Source organism: Salmo salar, chromosome 09 (assembly GCF_965601325.2).
Source record: "Salmo salar chromosome 09, fSalSal1, whole genome shotgun sequence".
NCBI lineage: Eukaryota > Metazoa > Chordata > Actinopteri > Salmoniformes > Salmonidae > Salmo > Salmo salar.
This window is the reverse complement of record NC_138299.1, coordinates 105557771-105572070: the sequence shown is the minus strand read 5'-3', so window position 1 is coordinate 105572070 and position 14300 is coordinate 105557771.

Genomic DNA, 14300 nt, shown 5'->3' with positions numbered 1-14300 from the left:
TATAGGGAATAGGGTGCCACCCCTGGTCTAAAGTAGTGCACTATATAGGGAATAGGGCTCTGGTCTAAAGTAGTGCACTATATAGGGAATAGGGCTCTGGTCTAAAGTAGTGCACTACATAGGGAATAGGGCTCTTGTCTAAAGTAGTGCACTATATAGGGAATAGGGCTCTGGCCTATAGTAGTGCACTATATAGGGAATAAGGCTCTGGTCTAAAGTAGTGCACTATGTAGAGAATAGGGCTCTGGTCTAAAGTAGTGCACTATATAGGGAATTTGGCTCTGGTCTAAAGTAGTGCACTACTTAGAGAATAGGGCTCTGGTCTAAAGTAGTGCACTATATAGGGAATAGGCCTCTGGTCTAAAGTAGTGCACTATATAGGGAATAAGGCTCTGGTCTAAAGTAGTGCACTAATAGGGAATAAGGCTCTGGTCTAAAGTAGTGCACTATATATAGGGGTAGGGCTCTGGTATAAAGTAGTGCACTATGTAGGGAATAGGGTGCCACCCCTGGTCTAAAGTAGTGCACTATATAGGGAATAGGGCTCTGGTCTAAAGTAGTGCACTACATAGGGAATAGGGCTCTTGTCTAAAGTAGTGCACTATATAGGGAATAGGGCTCTGGCCTATAGTAGTGCACTATATAGGGAATAGGGCTCTGGTCTAAAGTAGTGCACTATGTAGAGAATAGGGCTCTGGTCTAAAGTAGTGCACTATATAGGCAATAGGGCTCTGGTCTAAAGTAGTGCACTATATAGTAAATAGGGTGCCATTTGTTCCTCTTTCCTGGAAATAGCACCTTGTTTCCTTTTCTTTCTTTTTCTTTTTACTCCAGTTCCTTTTTTAATACAGCTAATAGACTTCCCAAGATACTTACCAGTGTTTTAACGCCAACGTTGAAATCTAAAGCACTTCCAAGTGGTGTGTGTGTTTTTTAAACCTATACTGTAATTTTACATAGTTAATGTGATGAATAATGAACCCTGTTGGAATCATCATGAAGACTTTAATGTAGCACGGATTTAATTTTTGTTCATTTACATCCCAGGAAATAAAAGACCATCGAGGATTTTCAAGTGATCCAATACGATACGGATCTCTCCTCGAGCTAGATGAGGTTAAATGGCCTTTGGAACATTGGAGGACAAATGCTATGTTCCATTATGTACCAATTAATCAATCAATCAATCAGTCAATCAATCCAATGTAAATATAAAGCCCTTATTTATTTCAGCCGATGTCACAAAGTGCTGTACAGAAACCCAGGCTAAAACTCCAAACCACAAAAAATGCAGATATACCACTAATTTCACTTTAACCATGAGGTGGAAATCTTACAGCATTTATAAGTGGTATGTTTTAAACCTACTCTGTACTTTCCATAGTTCATGTGGTGTGTCACGCCTGACCATAGAGAGGGTTTTGTTCTCTATTTTGGTTAGGCCAGGGTGTGTGCTTCTCCCAAATATTTATTTAACTGCTACATTTTTTGTTGTTGCCTATTTTAGCAAAGTGTAGTATTATAAGCTGTCTTTTTAGTGTCTGTGAAGTCAAGTCTGTGTTAGTGTGATAGTGAAGACATCAAACTATGGGCATTCTATGTCCTTTTTTCTATGTTTTTGTATTTCTTTGTTTTGGCCTGGTATGGCTCTCAATCAGGGACAGCTGTACATCGTTGTCGCTGATTGGGAGCCATACTTAGGTAGCCTGTTTTTCCTTTGGGTTTTGTGGGTGGTTTATTTTCTGTTTTTGTATTGCTTACCTGACAGAACTGTTTGGCTGTCGGTTTCTGTTTCTCTGTTTATGTGTTCTCGGTACAATAAATACATGATGAGCACTAACCACGCTGCGCCTCGGTCTACTCCATTTGACAGCCGTTACATGGTGCATATACTGTGGAATTATCATGAAGACTTTAATTTGGTCTGTAGGCTATGTGGTAAACGGGTTTGGAACAAGATGCTCAACATTATGTATGAGTCCCAAAATGGCACCCTATTCCCTATATATAGTGCACTACTTTTGACCAGGACCTGGTAAACAGTAGTGGACTATATAGGGAATAGGGTGCCATTTGAGGTGCATTTTGTTCTCTGAAGTACATACCACTAATAAAACATATGGTGTAGGAGGGCGTAGGAGGACTAATTAGCTATATATTTACGCTTAGACTCTCAGTACAGTAGTACTAACATGGACATGTAAAGCCGTAAAGCTTTCTACTTTGTGACATCGGCTGAAGCAGAGACAAAATAGAATAATTACGAAATTTAGTGACTGCAGAAAAACACTTAAAAGAAATGTAATTAATTCAAACATAAAAAAGAAAAATATTTATATTCATAGAGGTAATTAAAATTCCACTAATTGGATGGAAGACATTCTTAATGGAAATATTTTATTATATTGTAGCAAATTGAAAAAACTATCCTAGACATTAGATTAGAACATGCAAGACGTGACTTAAACCCTGACTTTATGCTACTAATGTATTACTGTAGGCTGGTCAGTCCAAACCGAAAAAAATAGACTATTTTAGAGTTTAGTAAAATTCCACGAATTGTATGAGAATTTTTATAAACATATTTTTTTGGATTTCTTTTAATGTATCTAACTGTTATTTTACAAAGATCCTCCACAGACCTTTTAGAACCTACAAGAAGACAGGATGATGTGTAACAATGGTGCTCTAGAACTTACAAGAAGACAGGATGATGTGTAACAATGGTGCTCTAGAACCTACAAGAAGACTGGATGATGTGTAACAATGGTGCTCTAGAACCTACAAGAAGATTGGAAGATGTGGTCTATTTATTCTGGAGGAAAACCCAAAGGGAAGTCTGCTGAATTCAAACGGTTCCAAATCTGGTGGGTTCAGTTTGATAAAGACCCTGGCCGAAGCCAACAGCTTTATAAAGACCTTGGCCAAAGCCGACAGCTTGATAAAGACCTTGGCCGAAGCCAACAGCTTTATAAAGGCCTTGGCTGAAGCCGACAGCTTTATAAAGACCTTGTCCGAAGATGACAGCTTGATAAAGACCCTGGCTCAAACCAGCAGTGTGATAAAGACCCTGGCCGAAGCCGACAGTTTGATAAAGACCCTGGCCGAAGCCAACAGCTTGATAAAGAAACTGGCTGAAGCCAACAGTTTGATAATGTATGGCGTAAAAAGTACATACTTTTCTTTAGGAATGTTTTGAAGTAAAGTACAGATACCCCCCAAAAAACTATGTATAAGTAGTACTTTCAAATATTTTTATTTAAGTACGTAACACCACTGGGTGTTGCTACAATGAAAAATAGTGTTGATCAATCCTCAAGCTTCTTAGTGGGCATGTATTCACAAGACATACAAATAAATACAAATAAATCCCTCATGTTCCTCTTTCACCTCCTCCCTTTCCCCTTCGATGCTCCAAGGCATTAAATCTGTCCTGTCCTGTTGCACAGTTGAGAGAAAGGTTCCTCCATAGTAGTAATTCCCTTTAATGCAGTTTATTGGTCAATGTCTCTATGCAATAAAAAGAAATACCTACTCATTCAAGGGTTTTTCTTTATTTTGACTATTTTCTACATTGTAGAATGATAGTGAAGACATCAAACTATGAAATAACAGATATGGAATCATGCAGTAACCAAAAAAGTGTATTTTATATTTGAGATTCTTCAAATTAGCCACCCTTTGCCTTGATGACAACTTTGGACACTCTTGGCATTCTCTCAACCAGCTTCATGAGGTACTCACCTGGAATGCATTTCAATTTATTTATTTTATATTTTATTTAACTAGGCAAGTCTAAGCCAAACCCTTACCCAGAGGACGCTGGGCCAATTGCGCGCCGCCCTATGGGACTCCCAATCACGGCCGGTTGTGATACAGCCTGGAATAGAACCAGGGTCTGTCGTGACGCTGTGGTGTGCCATGTTAAAAGTTGATTTGTGGAATTTCTTTCCTTCTTAATGCGTTTGAGACAATCAGTTGTGCTGTGACAAGGTAGGGGTGGTATACAGAAGATAGCCCTATTTGGTAAAATACCAAATCCATATTATGACAAGCACAGCTCAAATAAGCAAAGAGAAATGACAGTGAATCATAACTTTAAGACATGAAGGTCAGTCAATCCGTAAAATTTCAACAACTTTGAAAGTTTCTTCAAGTGCAGTCACAAAAACCATCAAGCGCTATGATGAAACTGGCTCTCATGAGGACCGCCACAGGAATTGAAGATGCACAGTTACCTCTGTTGCAGAGGATAAGTTCATTAGAGTTAACTGTACCTCGGATTGCATCCCAAATAAATGCTTCACAGAGTTCATGTAACACACACATCTCAACATCAACTGTTGTGAATCAGGCCTTCATGGTCGAATTGCGGCAAAAAAAACCCTAGTAAAGGACACCAATAAGAATAAGATACTTGCTTGGGCCAAGAAACACGAGCAATGGACATTAGACTAATGGAAATCTGTCCTTTGGTCTGATGAGTCCAAATTTGAGATTTTTGGTTCCAACCGCTGTCTTTGTGAGAAGCAGAGTAGGTGAACGGATGATCTCTGCATGTGTAATGGCTGTCAAATGGAGTAGACCAAGGTGCAGCGTGGTTAGTGCTCATCATGTATTTATTGTACCGAGAACACATAAACAGAGAAACAGAAACCGACAGCCAAACAGTTCTGTCAGGTAAGCAATACAAAACAGAAATTAACCACCCACAAAACCCAAAGCAAAACAGGCTGCCTAAGTATGGCTCCCAATCAGAGACAACGATCTACAGCTGTCCCTGATTGAGAACCATACCCGGCCAAAACAAAGAAATACAAAACATAGAAAAAAGGACATAGAATGCCCACCCTAGTCACACCCTGGCCTAACCAAAATAGAGAACAAAACCCTCTCTATGGCCAGGGCGTGACAGCATGTGTGGTTTCCACCGTGAAGCATGGAGGAGGAGGTGTGATGGTGTGGGGGTGCTTTGCTGGTGACACTGTCAGTGATTAATTTATAATTTAAGGCACACTTAACCAGCATGGCTACCACAGCATTCTGCAGCGATACGCCATCCCATCTAGTTTGCGCTTAGTGGGACTATGATTTGTTTTTCAACAGGACAATGACCCAAAACACACCTCCAGGGTCATTTGACCAAATATAGTGATGCAGTGCTGCATCAGATGACCTGGCCTCCACAATCACCCGACCTCAACCCAATTGAGATGGTTTGGGATAAGTTGGACCGCAGAGTGAAGGAAAGCAGCCAACAAGTGCTTAGCATATTTGGGAACTCCTTCAGGACTGTTGGAAAAGCATTCCTCATGAAGCTGGTTGAGAGAATGTCAAGAGTGTGCAAAGCTGTCATCAAGACAAATTGTGGCTACTTTGAAAAAACTTAAATATAAAATATATTTTGATTTGTTTAACACTTTTTTGGTTACTACATGATTCATTATGTGTTATTTCATAGTTTTGATGTCTTCATTATTATTCTACAATGTAGAAAATAGTAAAGAATTAAGAAAATTCCTAATGAGTACGTGTTACCAAACGTTTGACCGGTACTGTATATAGTCTTGGCTAAACTGACCTTCAGAAAGTATTCATACCCTTTGACTTATTACACATCTTGTTGTGGTACAGCCAGAATTCAAAATTGATTAAATTCATTATTTTTCAGATCCATTTACACACAATATCCCTTAATGACAAAGTGAAAACATGTTTTGGGGAAGATTTCAGCAAATTTATTGAAAATCAAATACACAAATATCTCATTTACAGAAGTATTCACACACCTTAGTCAATACTTTTTAGAAAGCACCTCTGGCAGCGATTACAGTCTTTCTGGGTAAGTCTCTAAGAGCTTTCCATACCTGGATTGTGCAACATTTGCCCGTTATTCTTCAAGCTTTGTCAAATTTGTTGTTGATCATTACTAGACAACTACTTTTCAGGTCTTCCCATAGATTTTCAAGTAGATTTAAGTCAAAACTGTAACTCGGCCACTCAGGAACATTGCCAGTGTTCTTGGTAAGTAACTCCAGTGTAGATTTGGTCTTGGGTTTTAGGTTATTGTCCTGCTGAAATGTGAATTAATCTCCCAGTGTTTGGTGGAAAGCAGACTAAATTAGGTTTTCCTCTAGGATTTTGCTTGTGTTTAGCTCCATTCCGGTTCTTTTTTATCCTGAAAAACTCCTGCCATTAACGATTACAAGCATACCATTAACATGATGCAGCCACCACTATGCTTGAAAATGTGGAGAGTGGTACTCAGTAATGGGTTGTATAGGATTTGCCCCAAACATAACACTTTGTATTTACTTATTGACTCAAGACATTTCAGGTAATATTTTTATTTTTTAATTAATTTCTAAAAATGTCACTTTGAAATTATGGGGTTTTGTGTATAGGCTAGTGACAAACAATCTCAAAATAATACATTTTAAATTCAGGACGTAACACAACAAAATGTGGAAAAAGTCAATTGGGGTGAATACTTTGTCAAGCCACTGTAAGTGCACTCTGGTTAACCATAAATGTCCTATTTTTAAGTAAGGTGCATTTAAAAAATAAATAAAAATATATGAAAATATGACTCATGATTCCATTGGTAAGTTCAGCATATATTGCCCAATTAGGACTAAATGAGACACTTCATTTCTTAATGTATTATTTTTATTTTTATTTGAGTTAGTATGTGTAACCTCCAACAGTAGAGGGGTCTGGGTCGCTGAGTGTTCAGCTCCATTCCCAACCACTAAGGAGTGAGTGTCAGTACCATGTGTCCACAATCGTCATGTGTCAGTTCGTTAGTTTAACCAGTAGTCATGGCTACGGTCTACCAATTAATGGGTTGTTGTTTAGGCTGCATGGCTAACAGTCATTAAAGTGTTATTCATTTCAGGCAGATCACCTGAGTGGTCAGGACTCACAGGTGAAGAAGGGTCACTGGTGACAGGATGTTTAACCTGTAGATATGTGACATACCTCATTAAGAGCACACTCTTTGTGTGTGTGTCTGTGTGTGTGTGTGTGTGTGTGTGTGTGTGTGTGTGTGTGTGTGTGTGTGTGTGTGTGGTGTGTGTGTGTATGTGTGTACTGCGTGTGTACTGTGTGTGACCTTTAAGTATTTTCCCTTCACATCTCCTACATGAAATGGCTGTTGAAAGGAGTCCCCAAGGCCACAGGAATAGACAGCTACATTGTGCTTTATCTATTTGGTGGATTTGAAACCAAGACAGAGGATGTGTTTATTAGAGTAGTAGTCATGAGTAGTCATGAGGCTCATCTCCTTCCGTGGTCTGCAAAACTACAGACAGACAGAGGTAATAGAACATAGATGTTTATTAGAGCAGTAGTCTCATCTCCTTCTGTGGTCTGCAGTACTACAGACAGACAGAGGTAATAGAACACAGATGTTTATTAGAGCAGTAGTCATGAGGCTCATCTCCTTCTGTGGTCTGCAGAACTACAGACAGACAGAGGTAATAGAACACAGATGTTTATTAGAGCAGTAGTCTCATCTCCTTCTGCTGTGTGTGTTCTGCTAGTCTTTCTAACTCTTACCTCAGTCACTGACCACCACCAATAAACTGTTGAATCTACAACACAAATTTGAATAATGTATTGTGTGTGTGTGTGTGTGTGTGTGTGTGTGTGTGTGTGTGTGTGTGTGTGTGTGTGTGTGTGTGTGTGTGTGTGTGTGTGTGTGTGTGTGTGTGTGTGTGTGTGTGTGTGTGTGTGTGTGTGCGTGCGTGCATGTACAGATGGGCTGTAAATTAGCTGCTAAGTGCCACATATTGGGTAGTTATAGACTGAGAACTGTCTTTAACCTGCCCTGGGCTCTTGATTTAAGACCCCTCGTTCTCCACAGTCTTAGATGTAGCCCTGAGCTCTTGATTTAAGACCCCTCGTTCTCCACAGTCTCAGATGTAGCCCTGAGCTCTTGATTTAATACCCCTCGTTTTCCACAGTCTCAGATGTAGCCCTGAGCTCTTGATTTAAGACCCCTCGTTCTCCACAGTCTCAGATGTAGCCCTGAGCTCTTGATTTAAGACCTCTCGTTCTCCACAGTCTCAGGTGGTGCTTCGCTAACAGCCACTATAGATAGAAATGCATTATGACTACTGCTTTCCATGATAGAATTATAGAAGCTGGGTTACAATACAGTCTGCTGAATTCAAAGACCGCATCCCAAATGGCACCCTACTCCCTATTAAGTGCACTTATTTTGACCAGGGCTCAAAGGGATCTCATCAAAAGTAGTGCACTATATATAGGAAATAGTGTGCCATTTGGGAAGTAATCAAACAGTCTACATTCTGCATGGTAACCACAGCCTAGTGGACAAAGACAGCTAAGGGAACAGTTTAGTGGACAAAGAAAGCTAAGGGAACATCCTAGTGGACAAAGAAAGCTAAGGGAACATCCTAGTGGACAGGGACAACTAAGGGAACAGTCTAGTGGACAGGGGCAGCTAAGCGAACAGTCTAGTGGACAGGGGCAGCTAAGCGAACAGTCTAGTGGACAGGGGCAGCTAAGTGAACAGCCTAGAGGACAGGGACAGCTAAGGGAACTGTCTAGTGGACAGGGGCAGCTAAGCGAACAGTCTAGTGGAAAGGGACAGCTAAGGGAACATCCTAGTGGACAGGAAAGGCTAAGGGAAGAGCCTAGTGGACAGGGACAGCTAAGGGAACATCCTAGTGGACGGGGGCAGCTAAGGGAACATCCTACTGGACGGGGGCAGCTAAGGGAACAGCCTAGTGGACAGGGACAGCTAAGGGAACAGCCTAGTGGACAGAGACAGCTAAGGGAACAGCCTAGAGGACGGGGACAGCTAAGGGAACAACCTAGTGGACAGGGACAGCTAAGGGAACAGCCTAGAGGACGGGGACAGCTAAGGGAACATCCTAGTGGACAGGGACAGCTAAGGGAACATCCTAGTGGACAAGGACAGCTAAGGGAAGAGCCTAGTGGACGGGGACAGCTAAGGGGACATCCTAGTGGACAGGAAAGGCTAAGGGAAGAGCCTAGTGGACAGGGACAGCTAAGGGAACAGCCTAGAGGACAGGAACAGCTAAGCGAAGAGCCTAGTGGATGGGGGCAGCTAAGGGAACATCCTAGTGGACGGGGGCAGCTAAGGGAACAGCCTAGTGGACGGGGACAGCTAAGGGAAGAGCCTAGTGGACAGGAAAGGCTAAGGGAAGAGCCTAGTGGACAGGGACAGCAAAGGGAACAGCCTAGAGGACAGGGACAGCTAAGGGAAGAGCCTAGTGGACAGAGACAGCTAAGGGAACATCCTAGTGGACGGGGGCAGCTAAGGGAACAGCCTAGTGGACGGGGGCAGCTAAGGGAACAGCCTAGAGGACGGGGACAGCTAAGGGAACTGCCTAGTGGACGGGGGCAGCTAAGGGAACAGCCTAGAGGACAGGGACAGCTAAGGGAACAGCCTAGAGGACAGGGACAGCTAAGGGAAGAGCCTAGTGGACGGGGGCAGCTAAGGGAACATCCTAGTGGACGGGGGCAGCTAAGGGAACAGCCTAGTGGACGGGGGCAGCTAAGGGAACAGCCTAGAGGACGGGGACAGCTAAGGGAACTGCCTAGTGGACGGGGGAAGCTAAGGGAACATCCTAGTGGACAGGGGCAGCTAAGGGAACAGCCTAGAGGACGGGGACAGCTAAGGGAACTGCCTAGTGGACAGGGGCAGCTAAGGGAACAGCCTAGTGTACAGAGACAGCTAAGGAAACATCCTAGTTGACAGGGGCAACTATGGGAACAGCCTAGTGTACAGGGGCAGCTAAGGGAACTGCCTAGTGGACAGGGACAGCTAAGGGAACATCCTAGTGGACAGGGACAGCTAAGGGAACAGCCTAGTGGACAGGGGCAGCTATGGGAACAGCCTAGTGGACAGGGGCAGCTAAGAGAACATCCTAGTGGATAGGGGCAGCTAAGGGAACAGTTTCATCTGGTGACTCCTGATGTACGTGGTTACGAGGAAGCACATTTTATTTCCCGTACCACGACAGCAGACTTCAAGTGGAATTTCACTTTTCTTGGGTTTCTTTCTGCATTCATTTCCAGTATGATTTAATTCATTGTCACTTTATTTCTCTGGAGGAGCTGTTAATTACTAACAACATCTTGAAGAACTTGTGAGGGTTTTGGTACACCAGGAAAACCATTCATTTCCAATCGAACGCTGCATTTACATTGCAGTATTGTGTTGCAGAGTTCTGTGCTCTGTGTGGTGCATACATTGGATCCATATTTTGGGGATTACATGTTGGATTACATAATGAAAACAATTTGAGTCAATGAGTAATGATAACTAGGCTATATACACAGGGTTCCAGTACTGAGTCAATGTGCGGAGGTACGAGGTAATCTCTCCCTATCCCAGTCTGCTGTCCCCACATGCTTCAAGATGGCCACCATTGTTTCTGTTCCCAAGAAAGCTAAGGTAACTGAACTGAAAGACTATTGCCCCGTAGCACTCACTTCTGTCATCATGAAGTGCTTTGAGAGACTAGTCAAGGATCATATCACCTCCACCTTACCTGTCACCCTAGACCCACTCCAATTTGCTTACCGCACCAATAGGTCCACAGACGATGCAATCACAATCACAATCACATTTCCACTGCACACTGCCCTATCCCATCTGGACAAGAGGAATACCTATGTAAGAATGCTGTTCATTGACTACAGCTCAACATTCAACACCATAGTACCCTCCAAGCTCATCATTAAGCTTGAGGCCCTGGGTCTCGACTCCGCCCTGTGCAACTGGGTCCTGGACTTCCTGACGGGCCACCCCCAGGTGGTGAGTGTAGGAAACAACATCTCCACTTCGCTGATCCTCAACATTGGGGCCCCACAAGGGTGTGTGCTCAGCCCTCTCCTGTACTCCCTGTTCACCCACGACAGCGTGGCCATGCACGCCTCCAACTCAATCATCAAGTTTGCAGACGACACTACAGTGGTAGGCTTGATTACCAACAACGACGAGGCGGTCTACACGGAGGAGGTGAGGGCCCTCAGAGTGTGGTGTCAGGAAAATAACCTCAATTCTGTGTCAACAAAACAAAGGAGATGATCGTGGACTTCAGGAAACAGCAGAAGGAGCAGCCCTCATCCACATCGAAGGGACAGTAGTGGAGAAGGTAGAAAGTTTTAAGTTCCTCGGTGTACATATCACCAACAAACTGAAATGGTCCACGCACACGGACAGTGTGGTGAAAAAGGCGCAACAGCGCCTCTTCAACCTCAGGAGGCTGAAACCTCACTAACTTTTACAGGTGCACAATTGAGAGCATCCTGTCCGACTGTATCACCACTTGGTACGGCAACTGCACTGACCACAACCGCAGGGCTCTCCAGAGGGTAGTGCGGTCTGCACAAAGCATCACTGGGGGCAAATTACCTGCACTCCAGGACACCTACAACACCCGATGTCACAGGAAGGCAAAAAATATAATCAAGGACAATAACCACCTGAGCCACTACCTGTTCACCCAGTTTCCATCCAGAAGGCGAGGTCAGTACAGGTGCATCAAAGCTGGGACAGAGATAGACGCTGTTTTTCATTCTGAAGGCCATCAGATGGTTAAACAACCATCACTAGCACAGAGAGGCGGCTGCCTACCTACAGACTTGATATCATTGGTCACTAATAAATGGAACACTAGTCACTTTAAGAATGTCAGTTTAATAATGTTTACATATCTCGCATAACTCATCTCATATGTATATACTGTATACTGTATCCTTCACTCTCTATTCTTTACTATCTATTGCATCTTAGCCACTCTGTCACTGCTCATCCATATATTATATACTTATATATTCTCATCTCATTCCTTGACTATATTGTGTGTATTAGGTTTTCTTGTTCAATGTGTTAGATATTAGGTTAAGTTGTGGAATGTGTTAGATATTAGGTTTAGTTGTGGAATGTGTTAGATATTAGGTTTAGTTGTGGAATGTGTTAGATATTAGGTTTAGTTGTGGAATTTGTTAGATATTACCTGTTAGATATATTAGGGTTTGTTGTGGAATTGTTAGATATTACCTGTTAGATATATTAGGGTTTGTTGTGGAATGTGTTAGATATTACCTGTTAGATACTGCTGCTGCACTGTCGGATCTAGAAGCTTTTCGCTACACTCACAATAACATCTGTTAACCATGTGTATGTGACCAATAACATTTGATTTGATTTGATTTTATGTGCAGGGAGCATCAAGTAATAACATAGCTATATACAGGGAACCAGGTAATAACATGGCTATATACATGGTACCAGGTAATAACATGGCTATATATACAGGGTACCAGGTAATAACATGGCTATATACAGGGTACCAGGTAATAACATGGCTATATACACAGGGTACCAGGTAATAACATGGCTATATACACAGGGTACCAGGTAATAACATGGCTATATACACAGGGTACCAGCTAATAACATAGGTATATACACAGGGTACCAGCTAATAACATAGCTATATACACAGGATACCAGTACTGAGTCAATGTGCAGGGGTACCAGGTAATTGAGGTAGATACGGTATGTACATATAGGTCAGGGTATTGTGAGTAGGTGACAGGATAGATAATAGACAGTAGCAGCAGTATACTGTAGGTAGGGGTAAAGGATAGATAATAGACAGTAACATCAGTATACTGTAGGTAGGGGTAAAGGATAGATAATAGACAGTAGCAGCAGTATACTGTACGTAGGGGTAAAGGATAGATAATAGACAGTAACAGCAGTATACTGTAGGTAGGGGTAATGGATAGATAATAGACAGTAACAGCAGTATACTGTAGGTAGGGGTAAAGGATAGATAATAGACAGTAGCAGCAGTATACTGTAGGTAGGGGTAAAGGATAGATAATAGACATTAACAGCAGTGCATGTGATGAGTCAGAAAAGAGAGTACAAAAAAAATGCTCACTGCAGATAGTCTGGGTAGCTAATGGTTAACTATTCAGCTATTTTTGGGGGCTTTTTACTGAGCCGTTCAAAGGGAAAGGGGGGGATAACTAGTCAGTTGTACAACTGAATGCTTTCAACTGAAAGGTATCTTCCACATTTAACCCAACCCCTCTGAATCAGAGAGGTGAGGGGGGTTGCTATAATCAACAGCCACGTCTTCATCGACCAGATAACTGTGGGGTTAACTGCCTTGCTCAGGGGCAGAACAACAGATTTTTACCTTGTCAGCTCAGGGATTCAATCTAGCAACCTTTCAGTTACTGGCCCAACGCCCTAACCACAGGCTACCTGCTTCAATTGTTTGTGGACTGTATGGATGATGCCAACAGGCACAATCACGCACGCGCACACACAAACACACACACACACACACACACACACACACACACACACACACACACACACACACACACACACACACACACACACACACACACACACACACACACACACACAGCGGGCTGAACGGATGAAAGCCACAGGCAGGTGGGATAGATAGCTGGAGGAGATACTTAATGTGTCACAGATATTTTTATCCTCTAGTGAGACCTCAGGTGAGCTTGACTCTCATTATCGTTAGTGATATAATAAACGTAATGTAACTACCTACTGAAGCTACGTCACATCTACCTTGTCTTACTTACTCAGACTGTTTTTTGACCCCGAAACTCTCAGTGTCCCAAATGGCAACTTATTCTCTATATAGTGCACTACTTTAGACCAGGGCCCATAGGGCATAGTGCACTACTTTAGACCAGGGCCCATAGGGCATAGTGCACTACTTTAGACCAGAGGCCTATGGAACACTATTCCCTATATAGTGCACTACTTTAGAACAGGGCCCTATGGAACCCTATTCCCTATATACAGTGCCTTGCGAAAGTATTCGGCTCCCTTGAACTTTTCGACCTTTTGCCACATTTCAGGCTTCAAACATAAAGATATAAAACTGTAATTTTTTGTGAAGAATCAACAACAAGTGGGACACAATCATGAAGTGGAACGAAATTTATTGGATATTTCAAACTTTTTTAACAAATAAAAAACTGAAAAATTGGGCGTGCAAAATTATTCAGCCCCCTTAAGTTAATACTTTGTAGCGCCACCTTTTGCTGCGATTACAGCTGTAAGTCGCTTGGGGTATGTCTCTATCAGTTTTGCACATCGAGAGACTGAAATTTTTGCCCATCCTCCTTGCAAAACAGCTTGAGCTCAGTGAGGTTGGATGGAGAGCGTTTGTGAACAGCAGTTTTCAGTTCTTTCCACAGATTCTCGATTGGATTCAGGTCTGGACTTTGACTTG